Here is a 6,139-nt window from a genome sequence, read left to right on the forward strand (position 1 = left end):
CACACACACAAAAACGCAAACAAAAAAACCCCAAAAAACAAATCAACAAACAAACAAACAAACTAAAAAATGTTGTTTTGCCTCCGTGATGTGCCTTAGGTGGTCGTCGTGAAAAATGTAAGTTTTTGAAGTTTTCAAGGCGCCCATGAACTCGAAGTCCGAAAGTTTTGATAATCTTGTCCCTGTTTTTGCATGTTGTTTTTTTAATGCCCAGGTCAGTTTTAATGAGACAGTCAGGGCTGGGTTGTCAGGTGTTGAACTTTGTATGACGACATAGTGTTTTCATTTATTTTATTTTTTAATGAGGAATGGGACGTTGGCCTTGGCCTGGAGGCTCTCCACATGCCATGCTCGGAAATCCACCAGGGACACGCGGAGGCCTTGAGTCTGTACAGGGGCTATTTTAGAACGCAAGGTCTTGCAGATCTCAGACTTGACAGCTGTAGCCCAGCTTGGATTTAAGATAAGACAAGATCAGATAAGATACATCTTTATTGTCCAGATCCTGGCACATTGGTTTGGTGTTTCATCACGTGTACACACACACACACACACACACACACACACACACACACACACACATACATACACATACATGCACACACACGTAGGCTTCCAACCACATGCATAATATAAATGAGCAGCAATATAAACAATAATAATTTTTAATTAGATACACACTCAATGTTATTTTGATGCATGCTCTGGGGTCGTAATTTGTCCAGAAAACAGGAAATGTGCGGGAGGTGTTGGGAATCACCGCTGCCCCAGCTCCAGGTAAGATAATATGTGAGGCAGCGTGGTGGAATCAGGCTCTCGTCAATTTTTGGGCGTGTAGACTTATTGGTATCATCTGAAAACTTGTTCACTTGTCTTTATTTGGATAAAAAATACCCATTTATCTTGAATACAAGTCGAGATATTTGCAAATGAAGGAGGTGAGGGCCACATGTTTTCAGAGGTAAAATTAGTGAGAAAATGGCCGCCAAAGATTAGTTATTTCCTTAGATTAAGATTATGTGTTAACTGAAAATTTACATTTTTTGTGCCTTTAATCAATGTTTTTCAGAAAAAATCCACACAGAAAGGAGTTCTTTAATGGACATGAAAGGTGTTGAGCCAAAAAACAAAAATTTAATAAAACTTCCCAAACCTGAGGAAAAATGCAAGTTTCTTCACTTTGATTATTTTGACGAGAGCCTGATTCCTCCACGCTGCCTCACATATAGACGGGAGCCTGATTCCACCACGCTGCCTCACATGTAGACGAGAGCCTGATTCCACCACGCTGCCTCACATATAGACGAGAGCCTGATTTCACCACGCTGCTCTCCCGGTAAGATAAAATCTTCAGAAGATTTGAGAATTGTTGGCACCTCACGCGAAGGTTTTCATTCCGCTCTTCTCCGGTGGAGAGCTTTCAAGACAGGGTCAACATCAAATCCCAAACAGAGACTGATTAGAAAGAGTGGATCGGAAAGACGGGACAGGACGGGCGGAGAGAGAAAGAAGATATTTTTAGAAACAAGTAAAGAGGTAAAATATGTTTTACGCAGTCTATAGTCGTGGGTGGTTGGCGGGTGCTCTGGTGTAGTTTACTTCTTCTTTCCTATCAAACATCTGTCGTCTATATCTCCCCTTCTTTTTTATGTTTGTTACTCTCTTGTAACACATCTAATCTTCTGGAGCTCATATGACCTTATGCAGTTGCTAGCGCCGTAAAATCTCTACTTAAACTAGAAGTCTACAGTCTCTGCGATGGTACTTAGATATGGCTCAGCTCGTTGAACTGGTAGTCCGTTAGTGGAAGTGGCAGTAATAATACTGATAATAATAACAATAGAATGATGGTAATGGTGAAAATAATGGTAACAATAATGATGATAATAATGAAGATAAGTATAATAAAAATAATAGTAATGATAATAATAATAATAATAATAATAGTAATGATAATGATGATGATAATAATAATAATAATAATAATAACAATAATAACAATAATGACAATGATAATAATAATATAGATAATAATTATTATTACTATTATTATTTTCATTATTATATTATTATAATAATATTATTACTAATCGTCATCATCATCATCATCATCATCATCATCATACTACTACTACTACTACTACTACTACTACTACTACTACTACTACTACTACTACTACTACTACTACTACTACTACACACTACTACTACTACTACTACTACTACTACTACTACTACTACTGATTTACAAAAAGCTTGCCCAGTTTTATCTTGCGTGATGCTCAAGGTGCATTGCACTTTTAGAAAATATATCAAGCAATCATTTGCACAAGAAAAAAAAACTTTTAAAAAAACCTTTACTAAAAGGAAATCACACAGTTTGACAAATTGTACAATGATAAAAAATCTCTGGCACGACTAATTTGTGATCAATTGATGACCTGAGTATTCTGGATGGGTGATAGACCTGTTGCAGGTGCATTATATTACTTAGGTGCTCTGTTATCAATATTCTAGCTGGACCCCCTTTCGATGAAAAGAATGATGGGTGCATTAATATCAACTGAAAGTCATTGGCCTGCTATATTTACACTCAACAGGAATGGAGCAACACGTCTCGAGAGATGCAAAAAATTAGAAGGTTTAGATATTGTAGAGATGTATAGACTGATTCTCTATTCCGCTTTCGTGGCTGTACACTCCAGAATTTCAAAGGTGAGGAATCAGTAGTGCGCACACCTAATGAATGGAAACCTCCCTCGTTTACAATGGCGTCCTAGAAGACGGACTTTCCCAAGATTAGATCTAAACGAAACTAATGAAAAACTGAACGTTAAACTACAGTGACTTCAGACTCCTTAATATAACTGTGCACGCTGTAAATGATTCTTTAACTCCGTTATTTTTTTCATTTCGAAAGTTAAGTGGTAAGGAAGTATTAGGCGGCCAAAGTGACGAGCTTATCAAATATAATATTATGTATAGATGAATTGAAACACATGATGATAATTCTAAGAAAAGTTCACTTTTCAATAGGCTAGTATTACTAGTAATGAAGCTGTCTCAAAATAGTTGTTATGCACTCTGTCTTCTTTTTCGTTATGATAAATATTGCGAGGTCGTTTTGGATGATCTATGTTTAAAAAAGTTTGTTTTGAGGTAACCCAACTGACAGCGAGTTACAGTAATCAGTTTTGAGATTTAATAATAAGGAATATTACCAACTTTGCTCCCACTTTTTAAAAATTTCAACGAAGAGTTTGGTGCTGTTTGTTGTCCTTTGGAAGTTGTAGCTTTTACTTAATGAATTGGTATGGGCTGCCATCGTCATCTTTTTATGAAACATGGCTCCTGAAGTTTTACTTTTGATGTCGGTTTGTTGATGATAATTATTTAATTATTATTGATGATATTTGCAAGTGAAAGATGCTAGGGGGGCATGGCATGCCTTGGGTTTTTAACGACCATGATTTTAGTTTTAAGGTAAGTTAGGTAAAATTAAGTTTGTTACTTGTCATCCATGTCTGAGAAACATACACACACATGAACACACACACACACACACACACACACACACACACACACACACACATACACACACTCACACACACATACACACACATACACACATACACACACATACACACATACACTCACACACACATACACTCACACACACATACACACATACACACATACATACACACATACATATTCACATAAACACGTACACACGTACACACACATACGCACATACAAAATTCTCACACGCCCATACATACACACACACACACACACACACACACACACACACATACACACACATACACACACACATGCACACACACATACAAACACACACACACACACACACATGTGTCTACATACATCAGTATTTCATGGAGATCTTCATGGCTTCCAGCCTTACGTAACATCGTGTTATCGGCACAAAAGCGATACAAACTACGACTTATTTATATGTGAGGCAGCGTGGTGGAATCAGGCTCTCGTCAATTTTTGGGCATGTGGAGTTATTGGTATCATCTTAAAGCTTGTTCACTCGTCTTTATTTGGATGAAAAAAATATCCATTTATCATCAATATAAGTCGAGATATTTGCGAATGAAGGAGATGGGGGTCACCTGTTTTCAGAAGTAAAATTAGTGAGAAAATGGCCGCCAAAGGTTAGTTATTTCCTCAGCTTAAGAGTCCGTGGTAACTGAAAATTTATATTGTTTGTGCCTTTATTCAACGTTTTTTTAAAAGAAAAATCCACACAGAAATGTGTTCTTTAATGGGCATGAAAGGTGTTGAGGCAAAAAACAAAAATTTGATAAAAATTCACAAACCTGCGGAATAATGCAGGTTTCTTCACTTTGATTGTTTTGACGAGAGCCTGATTTCACCACGCTGCCTCACATTTATATTTTAAATCAAGGCGAGTCTTAGCTAAAATTTATTTGTCAATCTTATCCCACGCTGTTGATAATTTTGGATTATTTTGGAGGCGGGTTACTTCGACCCTGCCTGTCTGTCTGTCAGGGCCAGCTCATGCTGGTAGACAGACTCTACGTCTGCAGACATTATAATAATAATAAATACAGTGGATACTCGATTAAAAAAGAACCAAACAACCAAAAACAACAACAACAACAACAACAAAAGCAAAAATAAAATCCAGAGAAAAAAAAAAACGAAAAAAAAAAAGAAAATAAAATTCCTCAAGAAATGAGGCACGATCCTTTCAGCGAGGCGGTAAACTTTAAAAACACACAAAAAAAACGACCGAAACCATGACACGGAAGAGACCAGGAAGTAGGCCTACATTTCTAAGAGATTTGTCATGTATGTGGGTGGATGTCGCGCTCTAGGGTGTGATTTGCTCCTTTTTTCGAAATTAGAAAATCTATCGTCCTTATCTATTCTATCCTCCTTTATTTGTTATTGTACGTCACTTTCTAACTCTAATAACACATCTACACTAGTCTAATCATCGACATTTAATTTTTTATGACATGGTCTTGCTGAAAGTGGTGTAAAACCTTTACTAAAACTTTTTTTTTTAAATGTCGTGTATGAGTTTGGACTTACATCTTTTTTTTTCTCTCCAGAGAATGACCTTTACCTTGGGGACGTGACTGTCAAGAGCTTGATTGGTCATCGTGAGCATTGTAAATGGAAAACTCAGAAATCCATCAAGTTTGAACAGAGTCACGCAATCCTTTCATTACAAAGGGGAATGAGCGCCATTTTAATCCACGCGCTGGGCATCAAGGCAGGATGCGTTTCCTGTCACCATTGCCAGATTTAAAAAAAAATTGGTGGCCAAAAGTCCAAGACTAGGATGCCAGCACCCAACTTGGCAGATGCTGACTGACTGTTTCAATAATACATGATGTTGATTTGTGTGTTTTTATTTACTTTTGTTGTAGTGGTTGTTGTTTGCTTTTTGTTGTTTTTTCCCTCATTCCTTATCACATCTGTAACATAGTAAGACAACCATTATACATTCCCTGGTTTTAAACGTATTGACCATGCCTCTCTTTTAGAGCATATCAAAGTAGTCGAAATAGCAACGTTTTGACGGAACTGAAGAATTAATGGTTCTGAGGTATGAAAAATAAATGAACCAAGAAATTTAAAATAACAAATTTAAACCTGTTAAACAAAAAAGTTTACGGCACATTTTTAAAATACTGTAAATCAAATGAATTTACAAACAATAATGAAGTGTAGGAAAGAATTGTAAATGAAAACACCAACACAACCAACAACAAAAAAAGAAGAAGAAAAGAAGAAGGTGGAGATATTTATTTAGGACATGTTCTGAAAATGCTAGTGACAAGATTGTGTGAATAATAATTATTATGTTGATATGTCTGTGTCTGTAAGTCCAATATACGTGTGTGTTTGTAGTCTGTATGTTCGTATGTCTCCCGCCCCATGTCCTGCTTGATCTACCCTTAAATTTCCGTTGGTTCACCCATTTATGATAGCGGAGGTTATAACAATCTTTTTCGGGACAAAGATGGGAACAGTTTAGCCCAAAAAGGATGTCTTATAACTAGTAAACTGCCACTGAGGGCTCTCGTGGCCTAGAGGTTAAGGTGCTGGCCTCATTCAAAAGGTCCCGGGTTCG

This window comes from Aplysia californica, unplaced genomic scaffold, assembly GCF_000002075.1.
Source record: "Aplysia californica isolate F4 #8 unplaced genomic scaffold, AplCal3.0 scaffold00870, whole genome shotgun sequence".
Lineage (NCBI taxonomy): Eukaryota > Metazoa > Mollusca > Gastropoda > Aplysiida > Aplysiidae > Aplysia > Aplysia californica.